Source organism: Natator depressus, chromosome 7, assembly GCF_965152275.1.
Source record: "Natator depressus isolate rNatDep1 chromosome 7, rNatDep2.hap1, whole genome shotgun sequence".
In the NCBI taxonomy this organism is placed as follows: Eukaryota; Metazoa; Chordata; order Testudines; family Cheloniidae; genus Natator; species Natator depressus.
The window spans coordinates 86073956-86100532 of record NC_134240.1 but is presented as its reverse complement, the minus strand read 5'-3'; positions in this window follow the sequence as shown (position 1 = coordinate 86100532).

The following is a 26577-nucleotide window of genomic DNA, read 5'->3' as shown; positions in this document are numbered from 1 at the left end:
GAGTTTTTACTGCATGTTAGCCCAAAAACCACAGCCCCTCCTTTTAAATGGCCAACCCAATTGGTGCTTGGTATGGGAAAGGCGGGCGCTGCTGTTTGAAACCATTCCCACATGTTATGAAGGTTGAAGAAGCCAAAAGACTGTAGCTTACCATGGCTGCCTGCAAGCCGAATTCTGCTGCCTGGCCCTCTGTGTGTGTGTGTGATGTCTCACATGCAACCAGCAGACCCTCAATATAAGAGGCAAAATGCGACCTTGTACTGAAAGCACATGTGCTATGTAATGTTAACAGCTTGGTTCACCCTGAAAGTCTACCCATTGTTCTCTAAAATGTGTCTTTTTAAATACTATTCACCTTTTGCAGCTGCGGGAGGAAAAAAAAAAAATGTTCCAGTGCTCACCCTATCAGCTCTGTCCCAGAGGCTAGCGCAGATAAGGCGGCAAAAAAAAAAAAAAAAAAAAAGCACTCGCGATGAAATGTTCCGTGAGCTCATGCAGTCCTCCCGCACTGAAAGAGCTCAGCAGAATGCATGGAGGTAAACAATGGCAGAGTCCAGGAAAGCAGAAAATGAAAGCGAGGAGAGGAGGGATGAGCAAGATGAGAGGTTGTGGGAGCAAGAGGAGAGGTGGCGGCAAAGTGATGAGAGGAGACAGGATGCAACGCTGAGGCTACTGGAGGATCAAACTGACATGCTCTGGCATCTGATGGAGCTGCAGGAAAGGGAGCAGGAGCACAGACCGCCGCAGCAGTCCCTGTGAAACCGCCGACCCTCCTCCCCAAGTTCCATAGCCTCCTCACCCAGATGCCCAAGAACGTGGGGGAGGAGGGAGGAGGAAGGGTGTGCTCCGGGCACCCAACCACTCCACCCCAGAGGACTGCCCAAGCAACAGAAGGCTGGCATTCAATAAGTTTTGAGTCCCTTCCTGTAGCTGTTCAAACAGACCAGAGTTCCTGAAGATGTGAGCATCATGTACCTTTCCTGGCCATCCTATGTTGATGTTGGTGAAATGTCCCTGTGATCCACCAGTGCTTGCAGCACCATTGAAAAGTACCCCTTGCGGTTTATGTACTGGCTGCCAAGATGGTCCCAAGATAGGGATATGCGTCCTGTGTCGCCCCACCACAGTTAGGGAATCTCATTGCAGCAAAGCCATCCACTAGGACCTGCACATTTCCCAGAATCACTACCCTTGATAGCAGCAGCTCAGTGATTGCGTTGGCTACTTGGATCACAGCAGCCCCCACAGTAGATTTGCCCACTCCAAATTGATTCCCAACTGACCGGTAACTGTCTGGTATTGCAAGCTTCCACAGGACTATTGCCACTCGCTTCTCAACCATGAGAGCTGCTCTCATCTTGGTATTATTGCGCCTCAGGGCAGGGGAAAGCAAGTCACAAAGTTCCATGAAAGTGCCCTTACACATGTGAAAGTTTCGCAGCCACTGGGCATCATCCCAGACCTGCAACTCTATGTGGTCCCACCAGTCTGTGCTGGTTTCCCGGGCCCAGAATCAGCCTTCCACGGCAGGAGCCTGCCCCATTGCCACCAGGATGTCCAAATTGCTGGGGCCCATACTTTGACAGAAGTCTGTGTCTATGTCCTCATCACTCTCATCACCACGCTGCCATCGCCTCCTTTTGCAGGTTCTGGTTCTGCACATACTGCAGGATAATGCATGAGGTGTTTACAATGCTCATAACTGCCGCGGTGATCTGAGCGGGCTCCATGCTTGCCGTGGTATAGCATCTGCAGGAGAGCAGAGTTGCAGCGGAAGCGGTGGCTGATGATGGATGCCACGAGAATAGGTATTTATACAGTACGACGAGAGGACCTGCAAGGTGGATTCATGAGAGCAGAGTTGCAGTGGAAGCGGTGGAGGACGACAGTTAGCACTGCGCACATTTCCCCCGAGGAAGAACACACGTACCCGGGAGCCCATGACAGACAACATTGAGAAAATAGCAGCAGAGAAGAGTTGCAGCGGAAGTGGTGGATGATGACGGTTAGCAGTCCTACTGCACTGTCTGCTGAAAGCAGTATGGTGTCCGCATGGAAGAAAGGCACGAAACAATTGTCTGCCATTGCTCTCAGAGAGGGAGGGGCGACTGACGACATGTACCCAAAACCACCCGCGACAATGTTTTTGCCCCATCGGGCATTGGGAGCTTAACCCAGAATTCCAATGGGCGACAGAGACTGCGGGAACTGTGGGATAGCTACCCACAGTGCATTGCTCTGTAAGTCAATGCTAGCCACGGTAGTGAGGACGCACTCTGCTGACTTAATGCGCTTAGTGTGGACATACACAATCGACTGTATAAAATCGATTTCTAAAAATCAACTTCTATAATATCGACCTAATTTCATAGTGTAGACATACCCTAAGCATAGCATTGTTTAAAAGAGGGAAAAACTAGCTTTCATAATCTGAGGAAACAAAACTGATTTAAATAACTAGTTTACACAAGAACAGCTATAATGGCATCAATCTCCATTTTATTGCTTTGCCATAAGCTTGTATGTTGAACATTTTTTGGAAAAATTCTCAACTGGTGAAGTAAATAGAGCTATGCTGACATACGATGGTCCTATATGAATTACACCAGCTGAAGGTCTGATCCATTGGGAAGATTTGAGATTTTCTTTTTGAACTGTGCAACACTGTGCAGAGTACTCATTACTTCTCAGTAACCCCCCAAACATGGTACTGTGATGGACAGTTCCCAGAAATCATTTCTCTTCTGTATGGGGGCATTTGTGTAAACTTTAAGACAATTCAAACAATGTTCTCAGTGATGCAAATAAAGTCTCCTGACCTTTGTTAAAGTGTCAAACAGCTTTGCATTCAACAAGATCTACATTTTCCTGCAATTATTTGGAATCACATCATGTCCTTTCCACATAACCATTTCCTTCCTTCACTGCAGAAGGATAGCTGAATCACCATTCCTCCTCATGTCTGAACAGGATATAGTTCTATGTGGTCAGGGTTCCTACAGAGGAGGATGAGAACACTGGGCAGGAAAGAAAAGAATTACAACCAGGGGCTAAGCTATCTTTTATGCCAAGATCCCCTGGAGAAGTTGAGGGCAGTCAGAAGAAGGGAATCCCTATTAACATGGCTTCAGTGGGCATCACTGCCAAGGAGTCAGGAAGCCATGAAGGGCCTGAGCCAGTACAGAAGCATAGGGCTTCTGTGCTGACTGTCCTTGCCTCATATGGATCCCCAGGGATCTACTAAGTATGGAAATAGTCCTGCTACTTTTTCTTGTGTGGGTGGCAGAGCCTGAGGGCATGACAAAGGGATTCCTTATGGAGATTTCTACCCCAAACTTCCCTGCCAATGATTTTTATGCCATGTGGTCATTACTCTCAGGGGCTTCCATAGACATTTTGTCTGTAAGTAGAAGAAACTTAGCCTTTAATGCCCCAATCCAGCAAAGCATTTAAGCAGAGGTATAGCTTTAAACACACAAGCTTAAGTGCTTTGCTGGATCATGATCCAATACAGTAAAAAGCACTCTGGATTAGAGGGTAGGAAAACATTTATCCTGTAATTACATATGTCTAACTTTATTACTTTGTTGAAAGAGGATATTCCTATGGAATAAAAGGATTAATACTTAAAGTAACCGAAGTGTACTCGTGCAAAATGTGTGCAGTTTTCTTTATTCTGAGTTTATCCCAGTAACTTTTGCCTTCACCTCCTCTGCCAATGGCACAAGTGTTGACTTTTTGGCAAGTCAATTAGTAAGTTCTGGTGTAACTTTTCAAACATACATACAAGAGGCTATGGATATAGAGTTGACTATTCTTTGTCCCCGCACCCTACCCACTGCTGATGTATAAGGCACAAAAGCAGATATACACCACTTACTGCAGAATAAGAGACATTATCCTAGCATTATATTTAATGCTATCACATTGGAATGATTAACTTGATAGATTTATCAGACTGTACTTGTGAGTTTGGCAAGCAGAGCATACATTACACTATAAGAATAGGTTTCCACATATTGTATGAGACATTTTTAGTTTTATACCTCTATATACTTAGGGGAGAAAAGCTCAGCTGAGGCATTCAAATAAGAGCCTGTGAAAATGAGTTTAGCTGAGAGCAATTAAGTAATTACACAAATATTGCAGTTGCCTCGGGGAGATTTATCAAAATATTTCAGGGTTTATTATTTGATTTTTCAAGAACTGTATAGTTCTAGAAGCTCTGTTCAGTTCCAATGTCTCCATAGTTTTCAACTACAAGCACAGAGACCAACTGGAGCTTTTACCAGCCAGGAGGGGAAGCAGTACAGTGAGCGAGATGGCAGTAGGAGCAGTGACTGGTGGCATCTGGCCTTCAAAGAAAACAGGTGTGAAGAATGCATCCAACTACAGCACACACAGAGCAGTAATTGTTGCACAGCATAAGGGGGTCATTGTACACTTCACAACGTGGATTCTGGGCAGTCAACCAATGTGGAACACTGTGGAACCATGATGTGACCCTAAGAACCCCTCAATGCCAGCTAGCAAAGGGTTCACTGATGTGTAACAACAACTCACTACACCTGGCACAACCATTTTCCTAGCATTATCCATAAAGAATACCAAGCCAGCCTCACACTGATTATGAATATTATTGTAAGGAGTTGTGTATATGTACTGAAGATGTTTTAAAGTCTCATCAACCAAAACAGGTTTCTTCCAGACTGGGGGTAAGATGTATCTATCAAATGTAAGTCAAACATTGTAAAATTAGCCATGATCACCTGGCCACACACACAGAGAACTTGGGGGATGGGGGGTGTAATATGTAGGAGGCAAAGATGACAACCTTTTATCCTGCACCTGATGAATCACAGTGCATTTGCATTCATGAAAACAGGATCCCAACATGTCCCAGTTGGAAGCCATGCAAAAGGTATTTGAAGAAGATAACCTGCTGTCTAGGAAAGTCTAACCTGTTGAGTTTAAATTTAATCTCTAGAAAGCATGTTAGGATTGTGTTTTCTGTTTCCAATATCCTTACCTACCATCTCTTAAAACTTAGCCTTGGATAATAAACTTGATTGCTTTCACTATAAAGCTACCACAATACTGTGATGTTACATAGGAGCTGAGCCTCAATTGAATTATTCCAGCTGGTGTGTACACTGTCTCCTTTGGGACAGCAAACCTGGTATTTCCGTAAGTATTCAGTATCTATGGAGCTGAATACTACAGGGGAACACCTCAAAGAAACTCAGGGACTCATATGCACCTATTAACTTGCAAGGCAAAGCAGGGGCTGGGATGTTCCGGAGGAGACTGTTCGGGTGAGAACAGACTGGAGGTGTCAGGGAGCTGAAACCCAGCAATACACAAACAACTCTCTCTTGTTGGAGGCAACGGTGGTAACAGGGTGACACTCAGTCCTAGGCACCCTAAGAACCATCACACATGCTCATACCACTTTTGGGGTATCTCCTGATACTGGTGGAAAAATTACTTCATTCCACCCAACAGCTCTCTGCATCTTGTCTTACTACAGGAGTATGGTAGCCCATGTTTTGAGAGCAGAGAGAATTGAAACTATGTGCTTCAACAGAGACCTAGAGAATGCACACCTACCATGAAGTCCCAACATCTTAGTCTTCTCTAGGAAGTGATTGGACATTAAATCTGAGTTTAACTTTACTCCATCATGCCAAAAATTCAAAAGTCTGTGTTCTGAACTGTTGATAATCTAAGGGCAGACAGAAGTAAACACAGATTGGAGGAGGGAGAACAGACAATTAGTATGCAAGTTAGCTCAAGTCACTGTAGGCAGCATGGAGAAGTGAATATGTAAGAGGATCTTAAATGTGGATGGGGCTTTGCAAAAGACTTCATGGATCCCACCCAGAATTCTGAGATTCTCTGGGAGCACTTAACTGGTAAGGTATAAGCGCTAATTCCCCACTTTCAAACAGAGTCCTGTATATGAAACAAGGACAACTGTATTAGGGGAGAATAGAACAGCATCAATGTAGGAGAACATATAATTGTTGCTAAGTATCACCCCCCGCCCCCCACAGCTTTGCAGTAGTCAGTTAGCTTGGTTCCCTGCTGGCTGGTCTGAAAATCCAATATACAAATGTCCCTGTGTCACATCACTTCCCCCTTCCCTATCTGCTAAGCATCACTCATGGCATGGTGTCAGTAGTAGGATAGTCCCAGAGTCCTGTGCTGCACTCAAGCAGGCCTGTCACCCCTCTCTCAAAAAGTGCAGCTTAGTTCTGTCCTGAGATTTCCCACCACCCAACTGAGATATGGTGATTTCAGGTTTTATTTAGTGGGTGTGTGTCTCAGCCAAGTTCACTCAGCTTTGCTGCTGTACTCTGCAGCTTCAGCCAAGAGCCTTCTCTGGATTACACCCTTTTGAGGAAATAGTTTAGTATCATCTCTTAGCAAAGGGTTCTCCCAATGGCTCAGAATGGTCAGTGGAGAGGAACAAGTAGCATGTAGGACCACTGAACAAATTCCTTACCAGTATCACTAGAGCAATTCTACACTGAAATCTTATGCAAATAAAATCTATCCATAATCATACACCCTCTGTTCACCAATATATTGGCGAAAGAGCTCTATAACTGCTAAAACTTCAGGCCACAGGGCTTACAATTATGATGAGAAAGAAGACAACTAGTTGGGTAGCTGAAGGACACCTGCTGGTAAAATTGTCACATACTGTAGCATTTCATTAAAAAAAAAAATCCATGAAGGAACATTTAAATTGTCAATTGGCCCAAAGATGTGATTTATCAGAGTAGGCCAGCTACGCAGATGAAGAGCTCTTTTGGGATAAGGAACCAGTCTTCTTACCTGTCTGCAGAGCACATTACTCTGTTAACACTCTAAAAAACAACAACAATGGCTAAACCAAGAAGAGTTGGGCACCTGAGACCTTTAGGTGGCTTTGCAAAATCCCAAAGGTATTAGTAGGGCTGTTCACTTATATTTAATCAACCAATGAGCTTTGTGATTTTTCACTAACTTAGTTGACTGTTTTTGTATGTTTTATAGCTTGCTCAATACTATTAATCAAATTCCCAGAAGATTAAACATTCAATAGACTTGGTGATTTTTCTGCTCTTATTAATAGTAGCATGATAGATTACTTACATAAAGTAGCAAAACTTTGAACAGCAGATTTTTTTTCTTCTTGAGAAACAAATGTAGTAAACTATTCCATGACTAATCTATCAACATTTATTAGCTAACATCAGAATGTATTTAATGATTACACAGGTTGTTGGCCCCAACCCATTTTAATGTCATACTTTAATGTCATGCAGTATTTACAATGAGAAGTGAATATGTTTACTGCTATTGCAAGAAGTCAAAATAAAACTTAATTCATATAAATAGCTTAGATAACATTTTACTTTATACCTTTTTCCATGATGTGCCAGTCCTGTAGAAGTGGTCAACATTTTCTTCTAGTTTTAATGGGGCCTGTAAATAGGCCCCCCCCCCACTTCAGCTCCTGGAAACCCTGGCTAGTAAGCCCTCTTTGTTAATTAAGAAGCAACAGAGTCCAGCAGGATACCACCACAGAGTATCTTTATTGCTGTTTATGCTCCAGGTGCATTGCACCATAACAGCAATTATGTAGATCCCCCTTCCAGCTCCCTGGCTCAGGCTTTTATACTGCTTGCTTTCTTCTCAGAGCTATCCAGCTGGCAAGCTAATTAGCTCATTAGCCCATCAGTCTCCCTACCTGTGCAAGTGATCCTTCTTCCCTTCCAGACCCAAACTACCTACGTCCTTCCTACTCTAACTACACCCAGTGCCCTGCTGGCTTTCAAAGGGTCCAATTTATAGCCCCCCACCAGTACCATGTTATTCAAACATTTATTTTATGAGTATTGTAGCTGTTACATGTTCTCATTGTACTCCCTTAAACCTACTTTGCTGTTCATCATAACATAGTCTTAAAAAGTGCCATTGTTTTTGTCTATTCTCTTTTAGGCTTTTTAATGTATTTATTTACTTCATCTGAATTTATCTTTTGTATATCCCTCTATTCTTTCAAGTTTTAATGAAGAACACAGACAAAAACAAGTAGAAACACTCCTCCTCTGCCACAGAACCCCTTCCTCCTGTCCTGAGCACGGAAGTAGCACTTCATTTGCTGTTATGAGCAGTTTTTTAATTTTTTTTTTAGGCACCGTAACAGTAGTATAATTTAATACGGGTAGAGAAAATAAAGGTACTCTCTTGTCCAGCACTGTCTTCACAAGATCACCCTACACTGAACATGGTCTGGGACTGTACTGGTCCACAAGTAGCTTCAGCAGGAATCCTACCTCAGGAAGACAGTCTTCTTCCTAACCTCCATGTCACATAGGGGAGCCCTCCATTGCTACATGGGTGGAGAACAACAAACAACACTCAGAGCACTCGGGCTGCTCTACTAGCTGGTGAAGAGAGCGGGTGTTAGCACAGACCCTGCTGCTCTCTATTGCCTTTGGTGGATACATGGAAGGATCAGTCCATGTGCTGCCCAGCACGAATACTGAAACTGTGACAGCCTTGCATAGTCCCTCCCAGTACAACTCCCACAGAGGCTAGCAGCAGCAGGATGGATGAAGTGCAGCTTTTATTATAAAGCTAAAGTTTACATGCGTTGCTTGAGATGGTGGCTATTTTAATATGCTATTGAATAGACCATTTGCTGCATTCCAAAAATACTAATGCCCATTTTTCTTATGTAGTACAGCAAATGGAATGTTTAATTTCTCTTGCTCCTATACCCTAGTGATATCACACACACTGCTGAAGTATTAGCTAACTGAGCAGTTTTCTTCCTCAAAGTGAGTAGGTTTGGCCATTCATTCCTTTTTATTATTTATTAGCAATTTCTTCCATAGCTTTTGACACTTACACTTGTTAAAATGACTCATTTATACTGGGTGGCACTAACAGAATTGTTGAAAAGGTTAGAGACTTGATATTTCAGACTTCTAAAACATCCAGTGAAAATTCTCCACCTCCATCCTTAAGGATCTATGATCAGTCCCTGACCTCTCATCCCCAATTGAAGGATGTGAGGGTGATGAGTCAGACACTAGGTTTGCAAGTACCTAGGCTACAACTCAAGATGAGTAAGAGTAGAAGAATAGAGCCCTCAATGTATAGCTTGTGGCTTGAGAATTTCAAACCAATTGCTTGTGCACCTTAAGAAAAGAGGCTTAGATATGAAAGACATATATAGTAAATTATGATTTATGTAGTTTACATCTGTTTTCTCTATGTTGATCCTGACCAATACACTATACTGAAGCTCCTAACACAAAACCCACCTCACCTTAAAGTATATAGTAGAGGACAATGTTGAAATAAAGAAGTTCACAGATCTATTTAGTTTTTCCCAGTGACCTTTCCACTGACTGAAACAGCAGTGGTATATTTGCTTGGCTGTTCAACTACAGTTGATCAATTACATTTTTTATCTTTTTATGTGCAACATTAGGCTCTCTTTGGTGCCATCTGAGGTTGTATATGTGGTTTTACCTTACTAACTTTATCCTGTAGCTCATTCATAAACCCTGGGCAATCTAGAGTTATGTGAAATTTGTGTAATAAAACCTAGGTAAATTCTCAATCATGCTCCAGATTTGCCAAATCATTTAATTGTCAGGATTTTAAACAAGGAATTTCCTGGGATATTGATGAGTGGACCAGATCCTGGCCCCTGCTCCAGCCCATTTGTGCTATTGTGGTGTTCAAAGGGGCCAAAAAGCTGGTCTGTTGGTGCATAGCTGAGAATATCTCCAAACTCCCTTGGTTTAGGGCTGTTATGTGTGCACCAAAGGTATAGCTGGAGTGTTCTGTGTTCCAGCAATCCCTAACTGGCATAACATTGCCAGCAATGCATTATGAACTGCAGAACTGAAAGTGGCACTGAAACTCTATCAAATGTCATACCAAACTGTCTCATCTACTCTGCTCCTGCCATAAACTGCACAAACACGGGAAAGCATATTTAGAGCTCTTGCATTTGCATCTAGTTTTCCTTTAGCTTGTGCATTAGTCCAAATCCTTCCCTTATTGAAGTCATTGGAAGTTTAGCTATTGACGTCAAAGTGATAAGGATTTAACCCACTTGATGAATTAGTGTTGCTAACCAGTATTAAGAAATGGGTAGCCGTAGCTATGCAATAGTCAGAAGAGTCACACTGGAAATCCCAGCCTCCCACCTGCACAGACTGGTTATACTTGATCTGCCCACTAAAGCATTAAGGTGAAAGTGACACTCTCAAAAGACAATTGGATTTTTTTTCCTTTTAAAAATATATGGTCACATATTTCTTATATCTTTAATTGCACACAATCTTCCTCCTCCTGTTGTCATATCATGTAAGATGCATTTTACCTTCTTTCAAAAGAAGTTGCCTTATCCAGCCCCTGTGGAGTCAAGCCTCTCTCTCTCCAAAGACATCTTAGGCTTTTCGTACTGCATAAATATATTGTGCTTATCTGTTTGTACTTAACTATTCTTGTCTTAGTTATTATGGCTGACCGGTTTGTGCAAAACTAAATAGAAACCTTAGTATATTTGCAACAGAATCAGACCTTTATACAAACACAATGACTTTTATAATAATTGAATTATAGTAAGCATTAATAACAGTTTAGTCTGATATTTACCCGTCCTGTATCATCATTTCAAACACTTGTTTTCATCCTAGGAAAGGACCATATATTACTACTCCACTATAATATGCAAATGTTGTTATTTTGTCCTTATTCTGTTAGGTGGTTCTGGAACAGAAATAGCTCCACTTTTTCCTCCCACATGTAGACAGCAATAGACAGGACTGGCCTTACCATGAGGCGAACTGAGGCGGCCACCTCAGGTGCCAGACTGTGGCAGGGGAGGAGGGGGGCCACTAGGACCCAGAGTTTCAAAGTTTTGCCCCAAGCAAGGGGGCATGGGGCAGTCATTTGAGCTCCCCACCTCAGGTGCCAAAATGTTGTGGGCCAGCCCTGGCTATAGACAAAGGTATGTGCATATATAAACCCAGCACACAAAGGAGCCTGAAATAAGGTGCTTCATTCCAACAAGAAAAACACAGGAAGCAAGTCTTTGCAACTACACATGTGAGGCCTGTCTACAATGCCCCACAGTTCCGACTATGAGTGTGTGAATAGGAGTGTGTACCAGAGTGCTACACTGTAACTCAGCTGTGTTGACGTTACAGGTGTGAACTAAAAGGTTCCAAATTCACATTAATGTAGTCCTATTTGAAAAGGATAAAGTAAATGCAAAATAGGAGCTTTTCATTTCACACCTGCAGCATCCACAGAGGACATATGGCACAGTACTTTGGTATGCACTACTATTCATACCCCCATGGTACAAACTGCTGGGCAGTAATAGACAAGCCCTAAAAGTTGTGGTTTCATTCTATCTATTGAACCTGGCTGAGGAGGACCCAGATTCAGCTGCAAGTCGGGCAGAGCAGGGACTTCAATGTGGGTGTCCTACACTGCATGTGAGTGCCCTAACCACCAGGCAATAGAGTCTGTCCCTATGTTTCTTTCTCAATATTTTCTGCTGGATCTGTTTCACTTTGCATTAATAAATATTCATTGTGCCAAAAAGAGAAGCTGACTCTATAGCCCTATAGTTAGGGCACTCACCTGTAATGTAGGAGAGCTGGATTCAAATCTCTGCCTTGAATCAAGTAGAGCAGGGACCTGAACCTGCATCTTCCATGTCTCTTACATTCTTAGCCACCAACTTATTAAGTATTCTGGGTTGGGTGGGCAGTCAGTATCTCGCTCTTTTTTTTTTTTTTTTTTTAATTTCTCAACTTTTTCCTGATGTGGAAAGAGAAATTTTTTGACATTTCAAAAGTTCTCATGGGAGGGGAACACCGGTTTCCCAACAATCTCTCGTTAAAATGGCATTTAGGAAGAGATTGTATCTCAGATTGGAGAAGGCCTGGACAAAGAAGTTGGCAGGCCAAGTGACTGAAACTACCTGTGAGAAAGAGAGGGTACATTCAAAGCTGATAGTTCTTTTGAGTTAAATAGTTAGTCCTCTTAGCCAGATTCATTCCAAATGTCATCGTCATATATTCCTGAGAATTTTGGCATTTTGCAGACTACCAATCAATCTGAAACTTCTGAAGGGTTAAAATATAGGAAAACAGCATCAAATTCTGCTGAAACAACATCACTAAAGGGCTATGATGACAACCTCTAATGGAGGCCATAAAAAAAAAAAACATATAAACCTTGAATCACCCAGCTGTTTGTGAAAAGAACATTGCAGGCCTGACATTTGGTCTGTTGTTCCCTTTGCTGTGATTTCCAGCAAGCCTTCTACTAAATTATTTGCTATAACTAGCCCACACTTCTGTGGACTTTTTTCTTTGCAATGTAATTCCATAGTTTTATGAAGCCCAGCATCCAAAAGTAATCCACGATTTCAAGGAAGATAAAAGGCATCATATACACATTACCAGAATTATGTGGAACAGCTGTCAAATGGTTAGTTATGTGCCTACTGAAGCACATTAGGGAACCTACCAGGCAGCCAGCTCTGACCTATCCAACTGAAATTAATGGGAGTGATCTTGTAGTCCTTACTACAGACTGCGACCAAAAGTATAATTAGAAAATGTGTTCCATTATTATTAATTTGTTGACTTTTCTGTGGTAGGAGTCTTTCAGAACAGCAGGTTCTTTCCTCCCTTATTTAATATCAGCTACTGTTGCCTTTCACATGAAAAGACATTGCAAACTACCCAAAAGTGCTTTCCTTAAGTGACGTGTTTTTCTATGCTTTAAATTGTAATTTGCTTTCTGTAAATCACAAAAAGAGTAACAAAGGTAAAATATTTCTTTTTAACTTCTGATTAATGTATTATTTCTAATCCTTATTACAGAGAAATTTCTTTTATCCTAACAATTATTCTACAGTTCTACCCTTGCCTCCACTCAATGTTAAAAAACACAGCACCTATCACTGTGAGGAATGGTCTTTTCTTATTACAAAGAAAATCATCCATATCTGAAATGCTTCACTGAGAAAAAGAAGTTAAAAGCAGCACATAATATCCTCCTTCCAAGAATTTGAACTGCTTCACAGAAATATTACTCATGGAAACACTGATGGTAATCAGGGTTATAGCCTATAACTTTGACCCCTTCCATTCTAGGCAGAGAACACCTGGAATCCCTATTAGCAGAGACTGTCAACAACTCACTTGATGAGGGAGATCTGTTGTCTACACTAAAACATGGCACAATCTGACCAGCATGAAAGGAATAAGTATAGTGTTTGCGATCTTGCAGAGAGTCTGCCTTCTGCTGCATCCCCAGCATGCTGCGGTCCCATTGTACAGAGGCTGTAAGATCCCTGCAGTTAACTGGAGGACAATACCCCTGCCCAGTCACTGTATAGGCCTGCCTTTCAAGCTCTGGTGCAGTGTCAGGATGGGGGCAGAAGTCGTGGGTCATGGTCAGCAGTCCCTGTAATGCATGCTTCTTTGGGGATTCTGGTCCCAATTTAAGATGGGAGCTACCCAGAACCCTGGGGGTACAAAGCTTGACAGCTTACAGCCACCTTTACCCCATCTCCCCAGGCTACGCCTTCTGTGTTACATCTCCTGGAATTCTAGCCCCAATGTCTAACATTCCTTTTCTAAGCAAACCAATTCAAAAATGCCAGCCAAACGCAATCTCCAGTGCCACTTGACAGCTGCTAGTATCCTGGATCCCTTTCAGTCAGGCTTCATGCCAGGAAATAGTAAAAACACAGTCTTTTTTCTTTGGTGGATAACCTCCACTAGTACATAGACAAGAGATACCCAACCACACTAATCCTTCTGAATTCTATACCATTGATCACTATATCTGACAGTGTCTTCACCAAAATGAAGTTACTGGAATAAAGATATACCCTGCATAAAGAAGAAGAGGCTTTATTTGATATAAAGCTATAATGTCTCAAAAGCTGTACAATCTTATGTACAAAAAAAACCCTTGAATCAATTTCACAGCAAAGCTACAGAGAATTTGTTACACTAAGTTGGTGCACACACATGCATGCACAAACACACAACATTTTGTTGAAAACAGTCGCTCTGAATTTGTGATTGGAGGTATTCATTTTTATTGGTGCAGGGATATAATCTGAAATTGAGAAAACATAGATAGACTGAAATCTATGATTAATATGCTTTTTAAAAAAAAAGCTGAAAAAAATCAGTAGATCAGGAAATATTAAAATTATACTGAAGTTTATCTCATTGTATAGTAGCAGTAGCTAGATTTAACAATTTCAAGACTATTCACTTTAAATCAAACACTATAGAAGTCACTGTTCAGTCTAAAAATGAGGTATTTGGAATAACAAGCTTCAGTGCATTGTATTATGAATATGTGACCCATTGGATCCTTTTCTTCTGAACTGATTAATCACCATTCTTGTGCTACCATTATCTTTAAAAAAAACTGATTCAGTAACATTATATCCTTTTTCTCATACAAAGTATTTTTAAAATAATATCTTTATGATTTCTCTTTACCACATTTACAAACACGATAGTGGAACTATTTATATATTTGCTAAGGGGAAAGTGTGTGCAACAAATTCCAGTTCAATAAAAGTTTATCATTTGAACTTTACACACATTTGAAGATGAGATGAAGGCTCTAGGTGAGATCTATGCTAAGGTTCTTTGTCAAATTGTGACCAATTGGTTGAATGCTCAAATCAACTGAATGATCACTGATTTCCATGCCAAAACTATAACTCACATGAACACAAACATTGAACTTGTTGAGAACTGAAGTGTTCTTAATAATTGTATTAATTTTTGGTTCCTTTGAAGTTCCTGGAGCATGACAACTGACATCAATAGCAGCAAGATTAGACCTTACTGAACATTTTGCCACTATTAACTCTTTTCCCATTAAGTTAATCTTTGCTTCACATAGATCTAAATACTTCAAGAGACAATGAATGAATTAGCTGGCATACTAATCATAGAAATGCAGGACTAGAAAGGACTTCAATAGGTCCTCTAGTCCAGTCCCCTGCACTGGGGCAGGATTAAAGTATTAGCTAGACCATCCTTCACAGTCTAAACTATTCTTAAAAAAACCTCTAATGACAGAGATTCAACAAACCCCCTAAGTAATTTATTCCAGTGCTTAACTACCCTGACAGTCAGGAAGTTTTTCCTAATGTCTAACCTAAATGGCCCTTGTTGCAAGTTATGTCTGTCACTGCTTGTACCGTCCTCAGTAGTTAAGCAGAACAATTTATCACCCTCCTCTTTATGACAATATTTTTATGTACTTGAGGACTTATATCCCCCCCTCCTCAGTCTTCTCTGCTCCAGACTAAACAAACCCAATTTTTCATATTTCCTTATATATCATGTTTTCTAGACTTTTAATCATTTGTGTTGCTCTCCTCTGGACTGTCTCCATTTTGGCCACATCTTTCCTGAAGTGTGGTGTCCAGTTCTGCGCACCAAATACTCCAGTGAAGGCCTTAGCAGTGCTGAGCAGAGTGGAAGAATTAATTCTTGTGTCTTGCTTACCACACTTATGCTAATATACCTCAGAATTACGTTCACTTTTTTTGCAACAGTGTTACACTGTTGACTCATTTATTTTGTGATCCAATGTAATCCCCAGATCCTTTTCTGTAGTACGCCTTCCTAGGCAGTCATTTTCCATTTTGTATGTGTACAATTGATTATTTCTTCCGAAGTGTAGTACTTTGTATTTGTCCTTATTGAATGTCATCCTATTTACTTCAGATCATTTCTCCAGTTTGTCCAAATAATTTTGAATTCTAATTCTGTCCTCCAGGTTCTTACAATACCTTCCAGCTTGATATCATATGTAAACTTTATATGTGTACTCTCTCTGCCATTATCCAAACCATTGATGAAGATACAAAATAGAACCAGACCCAGGACAGATCCCTGTGGAACCCCACTGAAGATGCCCCTTGAGCTAGAGTGTGAACTAATAATTACTTTGAGTATGGTTTTCTAACCAGTTGTGTACACACCTTATAGTACTTAATAGCACAGAGATCTCTTCAGCCACTTTCTTAAGCATTCTAGGATATATTTTGTCAGGCCCTTTTGACTTGGAGTACAGCCTAGAATACATGTACCCATGTAATGAATCCACCTTGCGGTGCTCTCATGGTGTTACACCTGTGACGTAAAAATGAAACAAAGATACCTCAAAAGGGTATACACCACTAAATCCCTGACTATTGTGTAATATTTCCCTAAAACCAGACAGATACATTACAGTCAGCTAATTTGTCTCCTAGCCTTTTATTCAATTAACTTATCAATTTACAGTTTAAATGCTGATAATAACTGTCCTGAAAGTAATAAATTGGTATGTCTCTTTTGCACAACCACAGAAAGATTGAGAGAAAATTCCAATTACACATATCACATTAGATCAAGCTTCTGAGCACATGGCATAAATGGTTACAAAGTTAAATCCACTTTCCTGAAATGTCTCATTGGAAGAGTTAACTTTTGAAGGTGTATTTATGGCCAGATAAATGATTCCAAAGAAATGTTGTATTAGTATTCCTTCCATGTCTGCACTTGCGTAATGACCTCCATATCACATTTGCCCAATGTGCAAGCCAAAACAAGATTGTTCTAACTAATTGCACTGCAAGCTCAGCCTACTCTCTGAAAAGCATGTAAAAACCATCTCCCCCCCCACAATCATTACCTCAATAAAGTTGCCGGAATCGGAAAACGGCCAATTATTTTAATGATGTATGAAGCTGAATAAAATACAGCTTGTTTTTCCATAGCTATATTGATTCTATAGTCCACACCTTAGTAAAAACCTGGTTCCACTAAACTAAAAAAGTTATGAGATAAAGGTAACAATGGATATATTTTGCACATTATGAAATGTCACCTTATTACACAGTGATGCTTTTCTGATTTCAACAACATACTAAAACAAAATTAAAACTGTGGACATTAGCATCATGCGGGATAAGCAAAATTTCATTACTGGTCCTAAAACCAAGTTAATCGGTGATCTCCATCAACTTCAGAGGAGCTACATGGTGCCAATTGTGCATTTGGCCCCTGGTCTCTCTTGCTATAAACCAGTCAGAGCCAAGAGGAGTGAAAAAGTACCTGTCTCTGTTCCAGAGAGGAAGGAATGCCTCATGCTGCTCAACAACAAGCAATGCTGAAAGACTTTAAAGGGAGTCCTCTTCAATTCTTCTTGTCTGCTAGGCTGGTGCTTGTGATGCAGTGCTGGTTCTGTGTGTGTCTCAGTAACAGAGGAAAAGTTGCAGCAGATCCCAATAATAAACATTCTATCACTGGGAGTTTCAGAAGTTAGTATAGATTTTGGCCTGAATCTGGTCCATCCTCCACGTAGCATTATTACTATATCCCCCAAGGCATGTGAGACAGCTGCCCTCTTGGCCTAAACACCAGGAACTGAGAACTGGGGACCTAAAATTATGAACTGCTACAGCTTGAGCTAAAGAGTTAAGACCCTCGAGCTGCAGGTTGTAACAAAACACATCCTCTGTTAATCAGGCACAGGGATGACAGGAAGACCTATAATATACCCACCAGCACATTACATATATACACACACATACATCTAGCATTCAGAAAGGGCCTTGATGTTTCCACGTGCAATTATTTTGCATACAAACTATATTTTTGTGAAAGTCTGCATCTGAATTTCCGAAAAGGGTAATGGTGCATCTAACTAGCCCATATATAGCATACACACAACACAAATGTGGGCACATACAAGTTTATAGGCTGTTCAGAAAAAAATGGCCCTGTGTTTTATATAGGAAAAAGACAGTGGTCATACAGGGTTTTTTTTAGCTTGTAAAATCTAAACTCTTATATGTTTACTTGTCAAATACTTAAACCAGAAAAACAAATTCCAGATCCTCACTCTTGCTGCTTTCCTATTTATCATTATCATCATCACTCCCATAACCGCATTGGTCATTAGGGCACCATCACTGATGAGCACTCAACCAATTGTCTCCACCACTGACGATTGTGTGTCAGTGCTTGAGTCTCCATGAAGTCCATTCCTGTCCACTCTTTTATGATGTCAATCCATCTCTTCTTCTGTCTAGCTCTTCTTCTCTTCCCCTGTACTGTCCCTTGGACAATGATCTTGGATAGGCCAGATGATCTTGTTACATGGCCGTACCACTTCAGCTTGCACTTCTTCACGGTCATCAGGAGGTCTTCTTATGACACAGTGCATTGGGTGATGATGTTGAGGACCTCTTCATTAGTGACGTGGTCGAAGTAGGAGATGCCCAGGATTTTATGGGAGCATCTCATCTCTACTACCTGTATTTTCCATTCAAGTTCTGCCGTAAGGGTCCAAGTCTTGCACGCATACAGAAAAATGGAGATGACCAATGCGTGCAGCAGTTTCAGTTTGGATTCCAGGGAGATGTTCTTATTCCTCCAAACTGGCTTTAGCTTTGCCACGGCTGCTGTTGTTTGTGCAGATCTTGCCCAAATTTCTGCCTTTGCTCCTTCATCAGTGATGATTGCCCCCAAATACTTGAACTGTTTAACTGTCTCCAGCTCTTGTCCACGGACAGTGATATGTGAGCTGATCCCATCACATTTGTCTGTCATCAGTTTGGTCTTCTCTGCACTGATTTCCATGCCATATTTTGCGGAGGTTTCATACAATCGTTTCACAAGATTGGCAAGTTCATCTTCACTGCCTGCCAGGCCATCAATGTCATCAGCAAACAGAAGGTTTGAGATTGTTCGCCCCCCCAGTGCTGACTGTGCATATATGATCTTCTAGGGCATCAGTCATTATGCACTCCAAGTAGATGTTGAACAGCGTGGGCGAAAGAAGACAGCCTTGCCGGACTCCAACAGTGGTGTGAAACCACTCTCCTATTGTGCCATCGACGAGAACTGCACTGCTGGCCTTGGCATACAGTTGTTTAATGGTAAGAATAAGCTTACAATCAACATTGTACTTCTTCATGGTTGCCCAGAGAGCTTTGTGCCATAATCTGTCAAACGCCTTCTTGAAGTCAACAAAGACGTGGTAGATGTCCTGCTGGTGTTGTAAGTACTGCTCACATAGAACACAAAGGTTGAAAATCTGTTCTGTGGTACTTCTTTCAGTATGAAAGCCAGCCTTTTCTTCAGTGATGATATTGACTTTCAGCATATGATATAGGACTTTCAACAATGATATATGACTTTCAACATCACTTTGCTGGGATGGCTAATTAAGCTTATGGTTCAGTAATTTTGACACAATTGCAGATTGCCTTTCTTTGGCAGAGTGATGATTAGTGACTGTGTCCATGTGAAAGGCCGCTCACCAGTCTGCCAGATCTTGTTGCAGATCTTGCTGAGAACATCTATTACTATTTCTCCTCTGAATTTTATCAATTTGGCTGGGATGTTGTCAATACCTGTAGCCTTTCCATTCTTAAGTGATTTCAAAGCTGCCTCCACTTCTTCACATAGTATTGGAAAGTCATCCCCCTTTGTCCTTTGTTGAATCTGGGCTGTCTAAGACACTAGGATCTCCATTTGTCTGGTGGTTGTACAGATCAGAGCAGTAGTTTGTTCACCTATTAATGATGTCCCTTTCTTCTGTAAGACTGTTCCCTTCTTTTTCTTGAATTATGTTAGCTTTGGTCCATCTTTCCTTTGTCAGATCTTTTACAACCTGGAAGGCCCGTTTGCTAATTTTTATTATTGATACACTCTTCAATTTTAGAGCATTATTTTTCAGTCCATATCTCCTTGGCCACCTTCATTCCTTTCTTGATCTTTCTGCCAGACACTCTGTATTTATCAGCTCCCTCAGTGCTGATCTTGTCTCTCAAGTTCTCTTCTAATGTCAAACATTTGTAGTATTTCATTTGTGACCCATGGTTTTGTCTTCTTATGATGTTTCCCAAAGATGTCCATTGCTGCCTCATTCATTCATCAGTGTTGAAATTGTTGGTCATTGTTTCTACGTCTTCCTCTAGAGCAAGCAGCATGGCAAGTTTTCTGCCGATCGTTTCTTGGAATGACTCTGCAATATTTTGGTCTCTGAGTCTTTCTAAGTCAAACTTGGTTCTAGTGAACTTTGGCCTGACGATTTTCCTTAGCTGCAGCAAAAAATTTAGCATCGCAAGGTCATGATCACTTCCAATACCAGGGAAGCTCCTTGTTTTAGCTCTGTTAATCCCAGAACTAAACTGGTTTTGCACAATTATGTAGTCAATCTGGCTCTGATATAGACCATTAGGCGCGTGCCATGTTGATAGTCTGAATGCTTTATGTGCTCCTAATGTGTTTGCAAGAACCAGATTGTTATAGCTGGCAAACTCCAAAAGTCTCAATCCTCTCTCATTGGTTACCACATTACAGAAAGGGTCACAATAATCTCGCCAATCTGCCTGTGCATCAGTACCCACTTCAGCATTCAAATCTCCTTGTACAATCAGGATCTCTTTCTTGTGTACCTTACCAATGATGTCTTGGAACTGATTGTAAAAATCTTCAATTTGCTCATCATCATAGTCTGTTGTAGGGGCGTAGACTTGTGCCACTGTGATATTAAATGGTACTGCATTTAGATGGATAGAAATAAGCCTGCTCGACATTGGGCAGCATCCTAATACTGAATTCTTGATATCTTTGTGCACAAGAAATCCTTCACCATTGACATGTTTGTCCTCTCCACTGTAATAGAGTACATGGTCTTTTTCTGTTAGTACCTCTCCAAAGTTCTTCCATCTGACCTCAGAGATTGCTAGGAAGTGCCAGGTGTATTTCCAATTTCTTTCCTACTTAGTAAAATATTTTTCAAGTAATTTTCCTCACTAGTGCAGATACAATGACTACAGAGAGCAACATGGTAAACAATACTGATTTTGATAGGCAAGGGATAATAAATGGTCTATTGTTGACATCAGTATGCATCTGTAGACTTGCTGTCAAGATTGGTGTCAATTATTGTTGAATATGGAAAGGAATTCATTCGTAATATAAGGATGTGATAATCTGGTAACTGGTGTGTAAATGTGATGACAGATTGAATACAATTAAAGTAAGTAAAGCATTCTTAAAGAGATTCTTATGCAACTATTATGGATTTAATAAACTGTACTGATTCTTTTTTGACCAAAATAATGTAAGTATCCATATAGAAAAATGGTCAAAACTATTGAGTCTGAACAATCTATGTACCAGATTTGGCCTTTTTTGTCTAAATTGTATAAACAAACATTTTTTTCTAACTGTTCAACAGTTACGTTTCATGAAAATATTTGGTACTATGAGTTGTTTGTGTACTGGTCATAGAAAGTACTCTGAGTACTCGATATTTGGAATTCACCATTTTTGGTGGTGTCATGGGAAAAGGTGTAGTTCAAGTTCCCTGACTAGACAAAGCTTTTTATCCAGGAACTCTTCCCATTGGGACAGTCAATCAATCGGGCAGAGGCTGGAGAACACTGGTGGGCTGTGCAGAGGATGGAGGAAAAGACTTAGTAGGAGGAGATAAGCAGTAACAGAAAGTTTGGGGACCTTTTGAATCTTTTCTAATTTTATTTTGCATAAGAAAGATGTTTGGCAACATTCTTCCTGAGTAAACAAGAAAGATACAAATCACATTTATTCGTTGTCCTGTAGATTCTATACTCAATTTTCTTTTGCTACATTCATGCAATTAACTGTGGATGTCAGAACATGTCAGAACAATGTCTAGTTGTGACATTTGAAGCCAGACATTTGTCAGAATAATTTAAATATTCTGAATAATGGAGGGGAGAAGAGGATTGCTGGATATTCTGCCATCTTTGATAGAGCTACTGTTACCCAATTACAGGTTTCAAAGTAACAGCCGTGTTAGTCTGTATTCGCAAAAAGAAAAGGAGTACTTGTGGCACCTTAGAGACTAACCAATTTATTTGAGCATAAGCTTTCGTGAGCTACAGCTCACTTCATCGGATGCATACTGTGGAAACTGCAGAAGACATTATATACACAGAGACCTTGAAACAATACCTCCTCCCATCCCACTCTCCTGCTGGTAATAGTTTATCTAAAGTGATCACTCTCCTTACAATCTGTATGATAATCAAGTTGGGCCATTTCCAGTTCCAAGTTGATCCAAGTTCAATTCTCTGGTCATGCAATTACAGACATGAAGGTCTCTATCTTACAACAAAAAAACTTCAAATCCAGGCTCCAGCGAGAAACTGCTGAATTGGAATTCATTTGCAAATTGGATACTATTAATTTAGGCTTAAATAGAGACTGGGAGTGGCTAAGTCATTATGCAAGGTAGCCTATTTCCCCTTGTTTTTTCCTCCCCCCCTCCCCCCCCCCCGACGTTCTGGTTAAACTTGGATTTATGCTGGAAATGGCCCACCTTGATTATCATACACATTGTAAGGAGAGTGGTCAGTTTGGATGAGCTATTACCAGCAGGAGAGTGAGTTTGGGGGGGGGGGTGAGAAAACCTGGATTTGTGCTGGAAATGGCCCACCTTGATTATCATGCACATTGTAGGGAGAGTGGTCACCTTGGATAAGCTATTACCAGCAGGAGAATGAGTTTGTGTGGGGGGGGGGTTTGGGGGGGGAACCTGGATTTGTGCTGGAAATGGCCCACCTTGATTTTCATACACATTGTAAGGAGAGTGATCACTTTGGATAAGCTATTACCAGCAGGAGAGTGAGTTTGTGTGTGTGGTTTTTGGAGGGGGGGGTGGGGGGTGAGAAAACCTGGATTTGTGCTGGAAATGGCCCACCTTGATTATCATACACATTGTAAAGAGAGTGGTCACTTTGGATGGGCTATTACCAGCAGGAGAGTGAGTTTGTGTGGGGAGGGGCGGAGGGTGAGAAAACCTGGATTTGTGCTGAAAATGGCCCAACTTGATTATCATACACATTGTAAGAAGAGTGATCACTTTAGATAAGCTATTACCAGCAGGAGAGTGGGATGGGAGGAGGTATTGTTTCAAGGTCTCTGTGTATATAATGTCTTCTGCAGTTTCCACAGTATGCATCCGATGAAGTTAGCTGTAGCTCACAAAAGCTTATGCTCAGATAAATTGGTTAGTCTCTAAGGTGCCACAAGTACTCCTTTTCTTGTTACCCAATTCACTTGAAACCCACAGTGAAGATGTTTCGCCTTGGATTTCTTGTTAATGTCCCCCCTCACTGCATCTTCATTCAGTCTTCCCCTTACTTCCTTTTTTGAAAACTGCTATAAAGGGGGGGGGGGAGGAAAAAAGTTTAGCAGAAGACTGCAAGGATTCCATGCTTCCCAAAAGGAGATAGCAAAGAAGACTTCAGCTAGATGGGCAAAGGTTGGATTTCTCTCTCTCGTGGGAGCAATTTTTTGTCTCCTTGTTCCCACTCGATGCTTTCTCTGGGCCTGGTCAAATGCCTATAGAAGGCATTGGAAAGACTCCTATTGACTTCAGTGTCAATAGGAGCAGATTGTCTAATTCTTACAGCTGTGATGAGGAAGGAAAATAGGCCAAGTTTTGTTTCTGAATAAATAATTCTGCAGATGTCAAAGAGCAACTGTCATAAATATAAAGGGAAGGGTAAACCCCTTTAAAATCCCTCCTGGCCACAGGAAAACTCCTCTCACCTGTAAAGGGTTAAGAAGCTAAAGGTAACCTCGCTGGCACCTGACCAAAATGACCAATGAGGAGGCAAGATACTTTCAAAAGCTGGGAGGAGGGAGAGAAACAAAGGGTCTGTGTCTGTCTGTATGCTGTTTTTGCCAGAGACAGAACAGGAATGGAGTCTTAGAACTTTTAGTAAATAATCTAGCTAGGTATGTGTTAGATTATGATTTCTTTAAATGGCTGAGAAAAGAACTGTGCTGAATAGAATGACTATCCCTGTCTGTGTGTCTTTTTTGTAACTTAAGGTTTTGCCTAGAGGGATTCTCTATGTTTTGAATCTAATTACCCTGATTTTACAGAGGTGATTCCTTTTTACTTCTATTAAAAGTCTTCTTGTAAGAAAACTGAATGCTTTTTCATTGTTCTAAGATCCAAGGGTTTGGGTCTGTGGTCACCTATGCAAATTGGTGAGGATTTTTACCAAACCTTCCGCAGGAAGTGGGGTGCAAGGGTTGGGAGGATTTTGGGGGGAAAGACGTGTCCAAACTACGTTTCCCAGTAAACCCAGTTAAAGTTTGGTGGTGGCAATGGAAATTCCAAGGGCAAAGGGTAAAATTAATTTGTTCCTTGGGTAAGTTTTAACCTAAGCTGGTAAAAGTAAGCTTAGGAGGTTTTCATGCAGGTCCCCACATCTGTACCCTAGAGTTCAGAGTGGGGGAGGAACCTTGACACCAACTTTTTGCAGTGCTATTTTATAGTAAAAAGAGCAGCAGAGATCAATACTACATGTTAAAGCCATTTTACCCCACACAGCTTTTTGCTTGATCTTTCACATGTTAAGTTCCTTGACAACTGCTCAGTTTTTTTTCTGGTTTGTGAATCAGATTTTCAGTGGAGACAAATCTTCAGTAGCCTGACCTCCACATCTTATTTAGAAATGGTATTTCCTAAGGTGATGCCATGCATGATAGAGTGACACACCAATTTGAAGGTTAGGTCAAATAGCTAAATCCCACAGATAAGCAGATAGTACTGTGTTTGGTGATACACAGACTTCTCTGAAGAGCTAGGCACATCTCCCACTAAGTGGAGAGTTGTGAGCACTGGTATGCATGGTGCCAATGTGCCCAAGATTTGTAGTAATATGGAGCAACCTTCACTCATCTTGAGTTTTGGGGAGCCCACGATGTAGAATCAGGCCCATGTTTTGCAAAGATTTGTGTGTGGGGGGAAGTGCTTCATTAGTGACCTTTCCTGATACTTGCATGGCCTTTGTCAATTTGAAGGTGGTTTTCACATGACCTTTACATAGGTTTTTTTTTCCAATTAGTATGTAGAACGAATCATTGTCAATGGATTTAGCACAAATATGGTGCATCAAAGAAATCTGACACTTAAAAAGTTACACCAGTACTTTGGCAAGGGATAGTATATAAGTACTTCATTGTTTTAGAAAAGTCCCAGTTATATCACCACTGAAGCAAAGGGGAAATAATTTCTTATATCATGTTGTTGATATCATCAAACCAAAAGGTGGTGTGGGAGCTCCCCCTGCTGGTCGTCAGCAGCAGGAGCTACCTAGCAAGACTGTTGTCAGAACTGTGCACATTCTTGCTGATGACCTTGATGATGTTGGTTTACAGATAGAGAAGCAAACAAACAGGCAGTAATGTGGGCTTCTGCTGCACTACAAACAAAGCCAGTTATGATGTCGACAAAAATAGGTTAAAAAACCAACAGTTCTTCTTGCCTCACCCTAATACTTGTACAGTCAACACTAAAAAAAAAATAACTAAATGACATTCCCTTGGGATTTGCAGTTTTTCCATGGTATTCTTTACACAGAGATTTTGGTTCATCTCAGAAAAGAAACAGACAAGAATCTAATGTATCTTACAGTTTCATTTTCAGTCTTTGTTTTCCTGTACCTTTGTATTTTGGGGCATAGTCAATATGTATATACAATCTTGGAAGTGCGAGAGATTAGATATGTGTGTTACTGGTTCTAGTTAGAAACATTTTTATTTACCTCCCTATATGAAAATTTAATTAAAAAAAAAACCCTATGATGGAGCTGCTGGAAAACTCTCCATTCTCCACATGGATGGATGCCACTGTAAGTAAATCCATTGTGTCCAACTGCCACCATCACCTAACTGTGCTTTCAGAAGAGAGGAGGATATTCATTTAATATGTCAGCGTGAGAAATACACAGATTACACGTGAGTTCTGTACCAACTGAATTTTTGTTGTCTCATACCATTCTCTCTCTGGCAGGAATTTTATGTATTTCATGTCTATGTCAAAAATCTCAATAATAGTTGCAAGTCTTGTGGCTAACACTTAAAGGTATAGCAGATATCTGAAATGAAAAACATGTAAATCAAGTGGCTGCCAATTTATATCAGATTGTTAAAACATTAAGCCTGATACTTCCCTTCTGCCATACATGGTAAAGCAACACAACCATTACACATCAAAGACAGATATGTTACAAAAAAGTTAATTTGCATTAATCAATGTGCTTGAAAAATGTGTTATTTAGCATAGGTTAGTGATTTTCCATAGCAGTATGGAAGCCAAGAAAGAAGACACAAGCCTTTTTTTTCAAAACCACCAGCTCCACCAGAGCATCTTTAATAAATGATCATATTTGGATATGCAACCCCTATTTCTTAAAGGCAGCAGGAGTCTGAAAGCTGTAAGTAATCCTAACAGAAACTTGACTTCATTTAGACAGTATGGTGCAAACAAAATAGAGAATCTCTTCTGGTACTGGAAAGGCTGTTCAAGAATAAAGAAGTTGAAGTGAAATATGATTTTCCTAGACATTTTGTGGATTTATTTACTTCTTCTAGAACTATGGACAACCTAGTTCAGAAAGAAATAACTGATCCCAACCTTAACCCA